This window comes from Salmo salar, chromosome 13 (genome assembly GCF_965601325.2).
Source record: "Salmo salar chromosome 13, fSalSal1, whole genome shotgun sequence".
Lineage (NCBI taxonomy): Eukaryota > Metazoa > Chordata > Actinopteri > Salmoniformes > Salmonidae > Salmo > Salmo salar.
Window position 1 is genome coordinate 81,219,659 of NC_138303.1, and position 17,681 is coordinate 81,237,339.

Here is a 17,681-nt window from a genome sequence, read left to right on the forward strand (position 1 = left end):
AGACGAACACATATGTGAAAATGCTGTGTACTCCCTGTTCACGCACATCTGCATGGCCACGCATGACTCCAACACTATCGTTGATCACTAATGACAATGAACCCGCCTATAGAGAGGAGGTCAGTGACTTGGCAGTATGATGCCAGGACAACAACTTCTCCCTCAACGTCAGCAAGACCAAGGAGCTGATCTTGGACAACAGAAAATGGAGGGCCCGAGCACGCCCCCATCCACATCAACGGGGCTGTAGTGGATCTTGAAGTTCCTCGGTGTCCATATCACTAAGGAATTAACATGGTCCACACACACCAACACAGTCAGGAAGAAGGCACGACAATGCCTCTTTTCCCTCAGAAGGCAGGCATTTTTGAGTGACCTGATATTGTCGGATGGCTACTATTCAATGTCTGCAGATGCATTGTCTTCTAGCCAAGATATGAAATGCAATAATAATTGACTGTAGCACATATAAAGCACACACAACAGCTACCGGTGATTCCATGATGACTGGAAACACAATCGTGGGACGAACGAGTGACGAATTTCCGGGCAAAGGTGGGAAATTTAAAATGGATGAATTCTTCCCTTGCCCTCCAAGTGTCAACTCATCATACGTCATGATATGTCATCAAACGTGTCCACCTAATTTCAGGGCTGAGGGGAGAGGAGGGTGTGTCTTTTACGTGTTTGGAATGCATTTATTTATTCCTCACGTTTCTTTATTTTTCTCTCTACATTGTTGGGAAGGGCCTATAAGCATTTCACTGTTAATCTACAACTGTTGTTTACGAAGCATGTGACAAATAGTATTTGATTAGATTTTTTGATTACAGTACTGTATTTTGGAGAGGCGGGGTAGACAGTGTTTATGTCAGAATATGTGGAATATATTTTAGGTAGGCATACAAATTGACAGGCATAAACTTACGCGCGCACGCACACACACACACACACGCACGCACGCACGCAGAAGCAAGGAGCAACCTAGCAGACCTTGATTCTATACAAATGCTCAAGCTACATGATACAAATATTATGTGCTTTTTGTACTGCCTTCTACTCTTGAAGGTCACCTTACTGCCCTCTCCTTTCATGCCTCTAGCGCTGCCCTCCATAGGAGGAGGCCTTATGAAATCACACTATGAGTGTGTGTGTGGGTGTCTTTGTGTACATGTGTGTGTGGGTGTGAACTATGGGACCTCAGTTCACCTGCTGACACATTACAGCTCTTAGCATAGAGCTGCCATGGGATAATAATATCAGTCTATTCACTGTGGTACATATTATCTCCTCATTCACACAATGGAGCTGAGTCATCGGATTAGGCACAGTCACTACTGGAATGGCATTATTCCGTATCTGTAAGAGCATGTATTTTTCCTGTATGACCCCCAGGCGTTTTGTTGCTTTATCTTTATTTCAATTAATGGTTGTGCAATGTCTTCCGCTTTTAATAGTATACTAACAAAGCTATTATACTGTTGATTTGATTTAGTATGTTCTGTATTTTATTATGGTTCCACTAAGCACACCAATAAATGAAAGGCCATGCAGGTTGTGATTAAAGAAGGGCATGTCAGAAAATAGTTTATTACTCCCCACTTTCATTCATTTGCTCTATCTTGTATTCCTTTCTTCCTTTCCCCTCTATTCTGCTTTTCTCCATTTCCTCTCCATCTCCTCCGCTCCTTTCCTCTTGATGTGTTGTCATGTAGCACCACCTGCAGGTCATCCGTAGGGTAACATGTCTGCTGCTGCTTGGTGGAGCTCACCGCGTGAGAGGAGAGTTTGACTGAAGCCGCTCCCTCTCTGCAGGGTTCTGTGGTGTTAGGAAATGAGCTCTGCAATAGAAAAACACTCATTCTTCTGGGACAGAAGGAAGAGGCAGTGTGATGCTTACATAAGAGAGAACTGAGCTCTCTCACATTCTGTGTCAGTCTCTCTGTTCAGCCAGGGAGTGCTAAATGATTTACATGTGTGCTTAAAATTCTGCTCACGGGAATTTCTACATTCTCTCTTGTGTCTGGCTTGATAGCACACAATCGGCCCTGTGAAAATACACTGTTGTGTATATTCTCATGACAGTGTACATTTAACTATATAGGCTAGCACACACTGGGAAAGTGGGATAATGAAAAGACTACAGATGCAAAGGAAAATGGCATAGTTTGAAAGCGTCAGAAGTATTCTGGGTACAGTAGTTGGTTGTTTTAGCCTTGTACTGTTGCTCACACTTGCTCTCCAGGGGTGAGCGAGAGAGACTTGAAGAAAATAAAAGCATTCTCTCTCCACCACCCAAACCCCCTAACGCTCTGACTCTTTTAAGTTTGTACCCAGCGTAGCTTGTTTTTCTGCTTTAGTGCTTCTTCTGTGGCTTTTGGGTTGAAAATAAACCTAGTATAGTTTCTCATTTGCATCCAGCACACTTCTCCATAATTCATAAAACAACTGCTTTGGAACATGTGTGTGTGTGCGTGCGTGAATAACACTCCTCAATAATGAATTAAGTTGTTAAATAAGAATGCTGTAAGCAGTTCCTCAAAGCTACACAACATTGACCATGGGCATTTTGGAGATTCTAGTGTGTAACAAGGTATTCCAGCCTTGAAAGAGTTGTGTGTTTCTAGTTAGTAAACAGCAACCTACATGAAAGAGTGTCTTGTTCACAACAATCTCCATTTAACATTTGTCTTAGAAGTCATTGGTACAGTATGTCTCATTGGTAAGATTTCAAAGTGAATGTATGACTTTGATGAGTTCGATGTTGTGACTAGCATGACCAGAGGTCTTGACCTCTTGGGTTCACGTTGGACAAGCGGTTGTTCCATCTGTGGTAGATAACTTTGATGTAGCCTACAGTACTTCATTATCACAGAGATATCCTTGAAACAACATCATGATATGATTAGCCTGAGCACCATTAGTCTGCAACATTTTGTCTTCATATTGTGTAAATTCTTACTTGTGGATTAGTACTGATTAGATAATAGTGAGGTCACGCACACGCACAGACACACACACACACACACACACACACACACACCACATTCTTTGCCACCATTCCCAAACCGCTTGTCATCTCCCCCTGCTAATCCATCCACCACAGTCCCAGCTTTATCTAATCAGCCAGTGTGGTGGACAAGGTCTTGAGATGCAGGTTATCAGTGATTTTACTGCTCATTAACGACAACAGCCTTTAATTACCAGAGGATTGTCTCTTTGACTTAGTTTTAATGGCTGTGCAATTGATTTGAGCTGAGAAATATGTGTGGATTGGCCAGCAATAACAAGGCTGCACTGATAAGCCTGTGATCCCTGGCTCAGCCAGTGTTTATGTAAGACTCATCCTGGAGACAAGGAGGCTTCACAGCCATCTGACTTCTGGGGCTTCACAGCCATCTGACTTCTGGGGCTTCACAGCCATCTGACTTCTGGGGCTTCCCAGCCATCTGACTTCTGGGGCTTCACAGCCATCTGACTTCTGGGGCTTCACAGCCATCTGACTTCTGGGGCTTCACAGCCATCTGACTTCTGGGGCTTCACAGCCATCTGACTTCTGGGGCTTCACAGTCATCTGATTTGTAACACAACATGAACCACAGTGAAGTGAGGGAATTAAAGGGGCCATTGAAACCCCACAGTACTTTTCTTCCTCCTTTACATTTCTCTGATTAGGGACAAAGTCTCAGTGCCATGGTGATTCTTATGCTACTGAATGACTCCATTTAAAATGATTATGCCCCATTTCAGTTCTGGAAAAAAGAATGCCTTGAGCAGTAATAATAATAATAATGCCATAAACCCCTGAGCTGAGAAGCACATGTTCCTTAACAAACTCAGAAGCCACAGACTCCTTGTCCTGTGGAGACGGCCCTTTTATGTATTGGTCTGTGCTTTCACCAAAATTGCCACGCTGAGGGTTACACAAATAATTCCCCAGTGTTTCCCTGTGAGATAGGCAGATGGTCCTCCCTTGTCTTCCCCCTTTCACCGTGGCGCGACTGGGGGGCGAGCTGCATGAGGGAGACAAATGATTCGGTATCAGCTGATATTTCCTCAATAGCCCAGCGGGGGAGCAGGAAGTGGTGTGGTGGCATTGGCATGCAGGGCGGTACAGATCGGCGTGGCCCTGGAACAGCCGCCATGCTGTGGGGAAGATAGCTTTTCTCTGTGACAGTCCAACAGTGAGCAGCAGGTCTGCAAATGAAAAAGAGGGGTGGGGGAAATGTTGCCTTTGCAGACATCCAGCATGCAGGCCCCTGTTGCCTGGCTTTGCTGTGCACTGTGTGTGTCTGCTGCCGGGGAAAGAACATAAAAGCAATGGATTACCAGAGAGAGCCAGACAGACACAGAAATATGGATCATTCTCATAGGAAAAAGAACAGCGTTGTTTTCTCTGCTATTGTAAGATCATCAGCCCTCCCCTACGGTGTGCAAGTGATTTATAAATATGCTTTCTTCCTCGAGATATGTGTTGTGTTATGGATGGTCGTGCAGGCAGATTGTTTGCTCTGTGTCTGGTGTCTGTCTGCTCCCTGTGGTTGGGATGTGCCTGATGTGAACTTCCATTGTTTAACTGTTGAGATCCTGATGACAATGCCAGTCTGTCCTTCTGTTTCTCCTCTGTAGAGGGTCGCTGTGCCTGCACTAGACTGACCTTGCCTTATCATTAGGGATAGGAAGGTGGTTGTGTATTCAGGCCAGCAGGCAGACAGTGTGGTGTGGCAGTCAGTCAGACCTTTCCCATGCCCTGCTCCCCCCCCCCCCCCCACACACACACACACACACACACACACACACACACACACACACACACACACACACACACACACACACCTGGCCCCTGTTTAACAGGCGAGAGGCTTCCACACTAATACCTGTGAGGAGGAGAGGGCTTAGCTTTCAGCTCTCATCACCCCTGGCACTGCATCAGCCATGCAGCCAGACTTCAGGCCAGACTACACCCAACCTCATTACCCTTGTCTGTATCACAGAGCCTCCTGGCCTACAAACCTTCATGTCCAATGAGAAAAGGTTACTGGGAGATTATCTATTATGGGTACTGTATAAGGTTGTCTTTTTTTGCTGTCTGTTTGTCTGTCTTACATCAGTAGCAGACAGTCTCTGCTTTGTCTTAGAGGAGCACTGTTTTCCCAGGGTTAGACTTGCTGTCTTAACATGTAACCTTCATTTAACTGAGCAAGTTAGTTAAGAACAAATTCTTATTTACAAGGACGGCTTACCCCGGCCAAACCCTCCCCTAACCCGGATGAAGCTGGGCCAATTGTGCGCCGCCCTATTGGACTCCCGATCACAGCCGGTCGTGATACAGCCCGGGATCGAACCAGGGTATGTAGTGACGCCTCTAGCACTGCGATGTAGTGCCTTAGACCGTTGCGCCACCCGGGAGCCTAACATAGGAGGCCAGGCTGCAGAAAAGGCATTTGCAGTAGGTGGAGCTCTTGTGTTGGGTCTTGATGTTGGGAGCGTGATCCACCTGCTAGTTTAGGGGAGGACAACTGCCTTTTACGTGTGTGTGTGTGTGTGTGTGTGTGTGTGTGTGTGTGTGTGTGTGTGTGTGTGTGTGTGTGTGTGTGTGTGTGTGTGTGTGTGTGTGTGTGTGTGTGTGTGTGTGTGTGTGTGTGTGTGTGTGTGTGTGTGTGTGTGTGTGTGTGTGTGTGTGTGTGTGTGTGTGTGTGTGTGTGCGTTTCTCTGTCTGTCAAAAGGTGAAAATGGCATTAATAATGTAAAAATGGCACATTATGTTAGCTTTACATGCTCTCCTGCACACACCAGCCCAGACATATAAATAACACATTTTCAGTCTAATTAACAGCTCTTGATGGGTAATGAAACACGGCTAACTGCTAATGTTTACATTCGAGCTTATTAGAAATTGTAATGGATGAATTATGTACTCCAGCTGGTGTGTGCGTGTGCACTGTGTGTGTGTGTGTGTGTGTGTGTGTGTGTGTGTGTGTGTGTGTGTGTGTGTGTGTGTGTGTGTGTGTGTGTGCGCGTGTGTTTTATTTACTGCCTGCAACCACATTCCACATTTCTCTCCTAGCTCCCTGACACCTTCATGCACAGGAACAAACAAAAATAAATGTCTCTTCACAATCTCTATTTGTCTGCCTGCATCCTCTCTCTCTATCCCTCTGCATGCCTCTCTCTCCCCCTTTCCCTCCCTCCCCTGCACCCTCCCTCTCTTCCTGCAATCTACCGCAGGCCCTCCATCTCTCCTGCCTGTCAGTGTGCTTTTTCATTTGGCTTGTTGCTACAGGGGGCTCGGTGCTGGCAGATTACAACTCGGCAGCCAGTCATTTTTTATTTATCTGAGCTCCCCTCCCCCCACTGCCTCCTCCTCCCCCCTCAACCTGCCAAGCTTGCTCCCTGGCTAGCATCAATCTAGACACATAGCAATTCCTCAGACCCCCCTCTTCCCCCTTTTCACCCTCCGTATCTTCCTCTTTCGATCGGCAAGAAAATGTAGCTCACAAGCCCTGAGACAAAAAAGAAATATTGTGGCAGGGGAAGCATTTAAGATAGAGGAGGCAGCGAGGGCTGTATTATTACTTAGGCCTCTGTCATCGGTGATGACCCGGGAAAGTGGAGAATATCGATCGTGTGTCACTCAAGGCATTCAGCAGATTGCATTGACAAAGCTTGTCGGGGCCTTTAATAGCAAAGTTAGTAGCCTTGGCTGGGGGCCAGGAGAAAACGCTAACTGTTCCCCATTACATGGTGGCTTTTAACCATTCCCCCGGCTCACAGAATAGATGGATAACAGTAGGGAAGTAATTTTACTCTCATAATTGCCTTCCTGTGGTTGACATTTGTGGCCTTAAGCCTTTCAGAGGCAGAGAAGGAAGATGGCTAGCATTGTCTGGTTGTACTTAGAAAAAATTACCACGCATTACACTAACAAAAATGTGGTACACTAAACAAAACATGGCAGAGCGCAAAAACTAAAGATGAAAGGGAGCGACATAAGTGTGATTTATGGTTTGAAGGAAGTCCATTACTTGGAATAGGAAGCCCAGACCAAAACAAAAACAGAGCGGGGGCACACTTCACAAAGAGGGTCACGGAGTAATTATTTTGTTCTGCCAAGATCGCTAAACACTCTTGGGGAGAAGGAGGAAGGATAGAAAAAAATTACAAGATTTCAATCTAGATTTAAGTCTCAACATAAATACGAGCGGCGCTGATGACTTAAATAGTCCCTTTTCGTGCCTAATGATGTAAAACTGGGCTGAAATGTAACAGGTCCCCTGTGTGTAGTAATATGGCTTGGACACAGGTGGGGAAGCTATTTGTGCCAGCTGCCTTGCCACTGGTAGGTGCTGACAGGTCTCGGGTGGAAGGTAGCTATTTTTAGCACCGTGTAAATCATAAAGACGGAACTGATTCTCTTCGGTGTTCGACGGCGGAATCCTCCATTTCACAGTACTGGGGGAACCTAGAATAAAGAAATCACTGTTTATTTTGGATGGTTGGAGATAGTTGTCACTGCTGGGGAGAAATATAATGACAAAGTTCTCATCCTCTTTGAAAGGATCACTCATTGAACTGGTAGTCCGGTACATTGCCTAGTTGCTGAAACCAGGTAGCTATTCAAGTTAAACAAGCATGGCATTTCCCCTCCATTGACTGTCTGTTTCTACTCCATTATGTCCACATTCCAGCTGCACTTTTATGGCCTGATGGGATCATAGGGGAATGAGCGCACTGTTAATGCTATTACATTGTAATAATAATGATCATATCCCTTAGTCATCTAGGCTAACTTGTATTATGCGTTTGGAACAATGTATGTTATAGTGTCCATGTCTGAGTCATTCCTGACGAGTAGCTACATTATATTCAGAAAAGGGTCAACCTCTTGTAAGACGTTTATTTATATATTTTTTTACTCATATAGCCTAGCACTTGACCTTCTTGACTTGCCATAGCTCAGATGTCACAGGTCGCTGGCTGACGCTGGCTTGTGGAGCTTGCAGAATGTTCAGTATGGTGACTGGCTCAGCTGATTACAGCCAAGTATGTGAGGTAGCCAGCTCACTGGGGAGGTGTGAAAGTTCTGGAACAACAATCTGGGCTGCTCAGACAAGCCTGCTCTTATTGGATTATGACTCCTCCACTTATGGATTCATGAGGCCAGTTAACCTTGATGTTGTCTTTGATCCTGGATCATCATTTAGTTGTGTTGATTCTGGATCGCCGTGATACAATTATGACTTGGGGAAATCCGCTGTGTACTCTGCTGCTGCGCTAACCTGATCTCACACGAGGTCAAATACAAGTCAGTAAGTCATGCTAATAGGTCAGAGAGTTCTTGCTGGCTAGCATCCTGTTTGCAGCTCTAGTGTGCCTGTCACATTTGAACCAAGCTGATAAGAAAGTATAAACAGATGCTGTGTTGCTGAGTAGTCCTCCTCTAAAGTAGAATATGCCAAGTCTACTCTTGGCTCTGCTCCTATTAATACATTGGCGCCTTTGGTACCATCTTGTTTTATGGCCGTCTAATTGTAGACATGAATTTCAGGAAGGCGGCTAAATGAAGATGTTGATAACAGGGGATTAGTGATAGCAACGACCTTGGACAGGCACCCTGTCGGCCAGCCAAAGGGGAACCTTATATTGTCTAAGCAGATTTTATAGTCTCTCTAATCCCCCAGCCTGCAGCTCAGGCGAGCCAAACACGGGTAAGGTGAGATGCTCTGCTTTTTCGTTCGTTTGAACCGCGGCCAACCAAAACAGGCCAGGGCTTCTGACCTGTACGCCGATAGGCCGGCATCCTGTGTCATAGAGGTCACAGAGGTCACGTCCACCTGCTGATTGGAGATCAGATTATCTCAGCTCATCTCTGCTGTCATTAACAGCCCTCCTGGCTCACTGTACCAGGGGTCACAGGTCAATGAGGGACAAGTGTCAGCCTGCCAGGACCTAATCACACCACTCTCACTGCTGTGCCCTGAAGCCAAAGGGTGTGACTGACTGGCAGCATTGGACAAGCTATTACTTACCCACAGCAACGTGTTGTGTATTTATAGACCTGTTATTGCAGTGTGACTTTAGTTCATATCTAGTCTGTATTACTAGTCATGTAGGCTACATGTACAGTAACCAGTCAAACGTTTGAACTCACCTAAAGGTTTTTCTTTATTTTACTATTTTCTACATTGTAGAATGATAGTGAATACATCAAAACTGTGAAATAACACATATGGAATCATTTAGTAACCAAAAAAGTGTTAAACAAATCAAAATATATTTTTTATTTTAGATTATTCAAAGTAGTCACCTTTTGCCTTGATGATAGCTTTGCACACTCTTGGCATTCTCTCAACCAGCTGAACAGTCGCTCTTAATGGACACAAATTGCGTGTTTATTGTGTGAACTTTCCTCTTAAAGGTTTGAGTGGAATCGTTTTAAATGAATATCCCTTTATACAGTTTTTCTTGTCTTATTTTCTGCATTACATCCAGGCTGGGAGCTAGCCATGCCTTAGGGTCCTATAATGGTACTGTGATCACCCATTTAGATCCTCTCTCCTTAATAGCAGGAGCCAGGCGACAGCACACTCACTCTGACATTTTGCAAAGAAATATTTGTATATCTTCTTCCCCACCTCTGAAGGGCGCCGGTTGTGCATTTTCCATCTTCTTTACTGCAGCCACAGCTCCATGCAGTTCCGGCGCTCAGTGCTCTATTTCTGTAACATAAAAAAGTCCTCTTTCTCCAAACTGGAGCGTTTGTTTATCATATTACCACCACACATGAGCCGCGCACAAGGCTTGAACCGGTGTTAAGTGTCCGCGCTAAATTTCATTGCCTCCATCTACTGGAAGGCCTGCCAATATACTGGCAGTGAATTCCTGGGGGGAAATAAATGGCAATAAAAAAGAGAAATGATAGCCTCCTGCAAGCCGATAGGAGAGAGAGGAGGGCCTTTTTCTTTTTTCCCTCCAAGCAGCACTCTTCATTGAGGCTGGCCAGGCAGCTCTGAGACCTAGCTGTGACTTGGCACTGAGGCTGTGGCTTAGTGAGATGGCTAGCTGAAAGCTGATATTGGAGTAACGACCCGGTGGCACGGATGGGGGGGGGGCTTGGGAATAATGTAATTAATTGCACACAAATTTCTTTGATGAATAGTTATGTGGTGATAAGCGCTCGGTTGAGCAGCTGAAGGTCTCGGGCTTCTCTCTCTGTGCAGCTGCTGTGCTTTGGGAAGGCTTCTAGAGTCTCTCTCACCTTGCTCTCTGTCTCTCTCTTTCCTCTCTCTTATGTCGTCCCACACTCCTCTCTCTACTTCTGTCTCACCTCCCTCCCCCCTCTCATTTGCTCATTTTCTGTCTCCTCTCTCTGTCCTTCCTCCCTTAGAGCCTAGGGGGATGCTACTGTAGCCATGGAGGGAAGGGGAGCTGGAGATGTTTAACGTGGGAAGTGGGGCGGGTGGATTTTATTGCCACATGGTGTCCTATAACAAGGTGTTCTGATATGATCTGAGAGAGTTGAGGTCTCCTGCTGATCTTATTATCCTCCTACCACCTCTCCCTCCTTCCCTCCTTCCACCACCTTGCACCACTCAGTTCATTATTAAATCTGGGAATTGTCCCCATAATGCAGCAGGCATTGAGTATTATATGGCCATTTGTACGAAGAGGGAAAAAGGTGATTGCGATGCAACTGCAGAGAGGATGGATGTTAAAAGCATATTGATTTGTATGTAATGTCGTCATAGATCCCGGATTTATGTCTGTATATAAATGCAGCCTCAAGCCTACCACACCTCCACCACCCCCCTACCCCACCCCCAGCTCTGTGGTTGAGTAAATGGCCCTTAGAGTGACTGATGAGATCAAGACAGCACTCTTAAGCAAGTTTTACCATCCCCCATCCTCCCACCACCCAACTCATCCTCTATCTTCCTCTCAGAATGCTCATGCCTTCAGGGTGCTGTGGCTAGCCCCTCTAGTCCTCAGAGGCTCCATTGCTGTGCTGTGAAGAATCACATTCCACCACAGAGAAACTGTGATCCTGCTCTGTGGCCTAAGCCCGTCCTCAGGGTGCATTAGGCCTAATGCCACCACAACAATAATGTCTGACAAGGTCGCCAGAGGTTGTGGCATCCATTTGAGCATGATAACGGCTGAGAAAAGTGAAATGGAGCATTTCCATGGCGATCGCACAACACCCTGCAGAAACGACAGACACTGACGAAAACTACTGTTTCTGTTCTGCCGAGTCGCTAGCTATAATGACATCTAGGAAACATTGTCATAGCCAGTACAGAAGTATTGGCCAAAATATGCCAATAATCACAAATATGTCAATTGGACATTATGAGGGAAAAGATATGTGCTTGTGTTGTCTAATGCTTCTAACAGAGACACTGAAGGATGTATTACATGTTATTTTAACTGTGACTTCCCACGACCTCTATATACCACACACAAACTAACTAAACAAATGAGGGCAGTCGAACCCCAGTGAACCCTGATGTCCAATGACAGGCTTTGACTGTGGGTGGCTATGGACAGGGGGGAGGTGGGGGGACGGAGGACGCTTGTCTGGGACGGTCAGAACTCTCAGGCCTCAGAGCCAAACACAGGGTCTGGTCCGGGCCACTCTGGTTACCGCCAGTTACGCGCTGCCACACAGCTGCTGTCAGAACGATGGCGGAGGATGCTGAATCAGCTCCTTACAGGCCCTGACAACCCGTGTCCCGCTTTCACATGACGTTCTCGTCGGGAAAAGTTTGCTGTGGGTTAACCGTTCCCGACTGTTTCCAACTGCTACTGTCTGCTGCCAGACCAAAGGTGACACACTATGGGGCTGGGCCTCACCATGGGGCTGATGGGAAATGTAGTCTCTCATCCCCCTATGCTTAGACAGTGATTATTGCTATGAATATCATCATTTCTGTGTTTTTGGACTATGCAGAATATGAACGTACTCTAGGCCTTTGACATGCATTTTGTTCCATGAATAGTTTTCAGGGGATGTAGACACACCCACGCAACATGTTTAGGCAATACGCATGTGTAAAATATGAAATTGTCTCAATGCAATGAATGAAGCTAGGCGAAGCAACGAGGCATATGGTGACCCTGTTCATCAAGTGAATGTAGTCAGGAACGGCTGTGCGTGTCAGCAATTTGAATGGATGGGAAGGAATGAGTACCCTGGCGCCTTTCCTGCAGTTTTAGCAAATTGAGCATAAAATGGGTTCTCTGTCACCAAACCAAGGAAAGAGCAAGTGTTTACTATATAAACATGGTTTGATTTGTCAAAAAATGAAAAGTGTTCAAAAGTGAAATTATAAAACAACATCTCTAATGAAAGAAGTGTACAAGATAAGCCAAGACATACATTAAAAAAATATTCCCAAACCCCCTTCCATAAAATAAGTCATGAAATAAGTTAAATTATATACCCCCAAAATACAATTGCACTGTATTGACCCCCCCACCCCCCCAAAAAGAACAAGTGTTCAAAAGTCAAACAAATGATAAAATAATAAAAATGAAATAACAAAAAATAAGTAAGAAAATAACAAAACTAATAATTGCAAGTTCTCAACGATGCAATTTACATTTATAAAAACTACACAATATCAAGACATTTATCAAAAAACTGCTAAGTAATAAAGAGTAGTATAAATAAGAGGGTAATGTTCTGTGTGTTTTTATGTAAGGGTGGGTAAGTGAGTGGGAGTCAGTGCAGAAATGATCTTGAGAAGCAGGTGTAAAGAGTCAGTGAGGTGCAGCTGACCCTGCCTACCCTGACTGCACGTCACTGTTCAAAGCGTAGTCACTGTAAACCAAAGGGATTTGTCAGTACAGCAGAAAATAGAGCGTTTATTATAAGCAGCCCATGCTAGCTAGTGGATTATCTATAAAACTTTCATGGTACTCCCTCAGTGGCAAGCAGCCGTAAAACTTCCAGAATGAGCGACTTGTAACTTGTTAAAGCAAATTAAACATTTATAAGCGCTTTTAGGTAAATGAGATCCTCTTTCATTGTGGGCCTGGTGGGATTCTCTACTGGCGGTGGGAGGGATCCAGAGAGGACAGGTTAGCTGTACTAAAAGCCGACCGCAGAACAACAATAAAAACCCTTAAATTGTTCCAGGTTTTATTACCGCCGAGTTCCGCAGCTGCGGTTGTGCATAACTCAGGGAAAACAGGAGCTGATAGCAATGGAATCCCACAGAGGCTAGCACAGAAAGCCGAGGGGGGGGGGGGGGGGGGGGGGGTGTGTATTGCTCTGTTAAAAATGGCCTGTGTGGTTTAACACGTTAAGCAAGGCTCACTTTTTGTGTTTGATTACATTCAGTTGCTAGAGGAGCCCTTGGGAATAGGTCAATACGCTTGTAAAATTCCTCAGCACCACTGGCAACACACTTTTCGGTAAGTGGGCAGAGGAAATAATTGACTACACGTGTTAACAATAATCCTATAAAAACCTTCAAAGGCTGTTTTCCACCCTCCCTTCTAATGCGCAAAAGGCCTCTTAAAGGGATTTCTACTTCCCCAGAGTCAGATGTGAATACCATTTTTATGTCTCTGCGTCCAGTATTAAGGAAGTTAGAGGTAGTTTCGTGAGCCAATGCTAACTAGCGTTAGCGCGATGACTGGAAGTATATGGTATAGGTCAGCACTTGCTCTTGTGCTAGTTAGCAACTTCCTTCAAACTGCATGCAGAGACATAACAATGAGTTCATCTGACTCTGGGGAAGTAGATAAAGGGCCTCATTTCCAAAATCCCGAAGTATCCCTTTAAGGGAGGTATTTCTTGGCCTGAAAAGTCTTAAGTAGGAAAGCTCTGGTATTGTCCAGGTCATGTTTGGATAGATGAATAGCACTTTCTCCACTCTGCTGCCATTACCAGAATTACAGAAATAAAAAGCATTCAGTTTAAGTTAGCCTTCTATTGATTCAGGCTTCTTCTATAAGAAAGGTTATCTGCTTTGTAAGTGGCACCCATCTCCTTTCGTGATGCAGTACTCTATAAGTGTTACCTTGGGCATTAGTATGGCTATTTAGTTCCGGGTGAGTACAAATACATTAAAACTACAGAATGGAGGTTTCTATTTAGTTCAGATTTGGGGGAATATGACTCATTTTATTACTGTATCACATGGGGAGATATAGCGGCTTGAATAAAACTATGATAGTGTGGAGGCTTTATTTAGGCTGTTCTCTGCTGAAGAATCACGCTGACTGCTGATTGAAAACAGTTGTTAATTCTATACTTCAATAAATTCAGGCGGAGGGGAGGTGGGGGGGGGGGGGGTGGTTCCCCCCTAACACGGAACAGATTGAGGGAAAACAAGACCTCAATGTGTTGAAATCAATGGCAGATGCACATACTAGTAGTTTAAATGTTTCATTAGATGCTAATGTATTGCTGTGTTTTTATTTGTTGTGAAATTAGCCTCTGGAATATTAAAACCATCTGTTTGCTAGTTATCTTTCTGTAGGGCAAATTTTTACCTAATGTGGATAAGGTCATTAAACGAATACATCCGTATGTTTCAGCTTGCCTCTTTATTAATGTGTTTATGTTGTTATTACATGAGCACAGAATCACAGAACAGGCATGTGAACGTAGTGTACACACACGCTACACGTACATGCACACACACATGCACGAAGGAAAACACACACACACACACAAAACCCCCACACACCCTCTCTGACTACACCCATCATCTCTGCACTAGATATTATGAAAAGCGGCCATGGCGTGTGCACTGCGGGAGAAGACACTGAAACAAGTAAAAAGGCAATTAAGTGATGAAATGTGAAATGACATGCCAGAGTAATGAGAGGACCATGACCATGATGATGAGCCACTGCTTGCTGCTACTGCTACTGGGATGACATGCCAACTGAAGGGACTGTTAGTCTCTACTCTACACACACACAGAGACTGGTTGATCTCTCAGATTTATCTGTACTGGGAGGTCATTAAATCTCAGCTCAGCTTTTTGATGGGGCTGATTTATTGTAACCACTAGCATATCCTCCCTTGGTTTAGCACATCTATTAATCACGCTGTTAAGAGATGAGTACATCACGCCACTGAGCGGGCCAAGGATCTGCCCCTCTGAAAGAACACGTCATTCTCTGAAGTAATTTAAGGAAGCTTTAAGAGAAATTAAAGGGAACAACAAGCCAAGGGAGACATTTTGCAAATCACTGTGTAATAGCTAGGTTCCTGTCTGGCCATATAATACCCCTGAAAGATGATCTGGGTTTACTGCATTGGCTTTATTAGAGATGTTCTTCACACTATTTTCTGAGGTACATTTTCTGAAGAGTTCACGGACAGAGTAGATTTTCTACTGATCGATGGAGACCGGGGAGTGTACAGTACTAATGCAATCGGTTTGTTCCACAAATAGACATCAATCATTTTGATGATACTTGAACTGTTAGATTCATCTAAATCTATTTTACTCAAACAGACTGGGACACAATTATTGTCCAATGTGTCAGACTTCATTGTAAGAGATAAGGTAATGCAGACAAGCCCTTAAAGCTATTCCATCATTCCCTTTCATTCCATGTGCTTCAGATGGCTGTTCAATCAATTACAGAAGACATGGGTGGGGGTGGAAGGACGTTTATTGGTCTGTGGTTAGAATATGTAGAAATAAAGGAAACAACATAAAGTGTCTTAATAGGGCGTTGCACCACCACGAGCCAGAACAGCTTCAATACACCTTGGCATAGATTCTACATGTGTCTGGAGCTCTATTGGAGGGATGCGACATCATTCTTCCACAAGAAATTCCATAATTTGGTGTTTTGTTGATGCTGTTGGAAAACTCTGTCTCAGGCACCGCTCCAGAATCTCCCATAAGTGTTCAATTGGGCTGACTGAGACGGCCATGACATATGGTTTACATCATTATCATGCTCATCAAACCATTCAGTGACCCCTCGTGCCCTGTGAATGGGGGCATTGTCATGCTATGGGGGCACAGCCAGCATTTTTATACATGACCCTAAACATGATGGGATGTTAATTGCTTAATTAACTCAGGAACCAAACCTATGTGGAAGCACATGCTTTCAATATACTTTGTATCCGTCATTGTTTCCATTATTTTGGCAGTTACCTGTACATTGGTGTGTGTGTGTGCACGTATGCGCGTGTTTGAACGCGTGTCCCCGTTTTGTGTGTGTGCGTAAGAGAGATGCACAGTGCTGCCAGCAGGGACCCTGCTTGCTTAATGAATATTATAGGTCAACATGTTTTGATGAACGACCTGCAGACTGGGGCATAAACGGTGCACAGTGCCGTCCCTCCCTTCTTCCCATGCCCTTTCTTCAGGGCTCTATTACTGTGTGTGCATGCCCGGGATATTACTTCCCCCCCTCTCTGCTCTGCAAATTATCAAACTCCCATCAGAGGAATTGGCCTTTTACAAAAAAGGGTAAGGAAAGGCTCTGTCTCTTTGTGGAGGAAAAGTGTGTTGGAGGTAATTAGTGCTATCACACATGCCAGAGCCTCTGTGTGTGGAGCTCTCTGTGTGTGTGTGTGTGTGTGTGTGTGTGTGTGTGTGTGTGTGTGTGTGTGTGTGTGTGTGTGTGTGTGTTTATCTCCACATGCTTGTGTTCCCTCCAGCCCTGCTGTCTTGTGTGGCCTAGTTCTCTTCCCTGCTCTCCTCCTCAGGCCCATCAGGCATCTCCCAGTTCTCCAGCTCTCTCTTATCACTCTCAGCACTCAACCTGGCTCACAGCCTTTCACCCACCACAGTATTCTCCCTAGGAAAGAACTCCTTTCATACTGCTAATGGCTACAGAAAAGGGAATGTTTTCATTTTAATTATACGTTTAATTCAAAGGCTCTTAAGGCGTCCCCCCCTACTCTGTGCCCTTTCAATAAATGATGGCCGGCATGAGGATATATAAAAAACATCCTGCTATTCTGGAACCAGTTACGGACTTTGGGCTCCCGAGTGGCGCAGTGGTCTAAGGCACTGCATCTCAGTGCAAGAGGCATCACTATAGTCCCTGGTTCGAATCCAGGCTGTATCACATCCGGCCATGATTGGGAGTCCCGTAGGGCGGTGGTGCACATTTGGCCCAGCGTCATCTGGGTTTGGCCGGGGTAGGCCGTCATTGTAAATAAGAATTTGTTCTTAACTGACTTGCCTAGTTAAATAAAGGTTAAATACATTTTAAAAATGCTACCTGTATAGTTCAGTCAGAAAGAGAGAGAGAGAGAGAGAGAGTACAGCCCCTCTTAGAGAATACAATCCCTCTATGTGCTGTCTGTCGAGCCATACTCTGCTTTTTCTGTTAGGTGGCATTGCACCTGTTTACTGCTCTGGTATGTATGTGATTTGAAATGAAGCCTGCGAGGCTTGGCAGGGCAGGCCGCTCTCATCTGCTGGGTCTGGAAGGAAGGAGTATTGTGAGGAAGCTTCAGAGGACATAAAATGCAGACTTGGACCACAACGGCCCCTCGGCCCCCATGAGCCCTACATTGTTCTCCTCAGGAGGACTTCTGGAAGGCTCAGATGTTCTTGGATCGCACATCCTCCTCCTCTTTGCTCACTTGCTTTTTATTTTCTCTCTCTCTGTGAGTCTGAAACGGTGTCTGGAAAATGACACCTGCTGAGCTTCTATAGTCTCCGCATGGGGCTGCCTTTCTG

General features: G+C 45.0%; 1 protein-coding gene across 7 annotated transcripts in view; it reads left to right on the plus strand.

The window, feature by feature from the left end:
* The window catches only part of auts2a (activator of transcription and developmental regulator AUTS2 a), a 491,988-nt gene that overhangs the window by 211,676 nt on the left and 262,631 nt on the right, over window positions 1-17,681 (plus strand). The window lies entirely within an intron of this gene.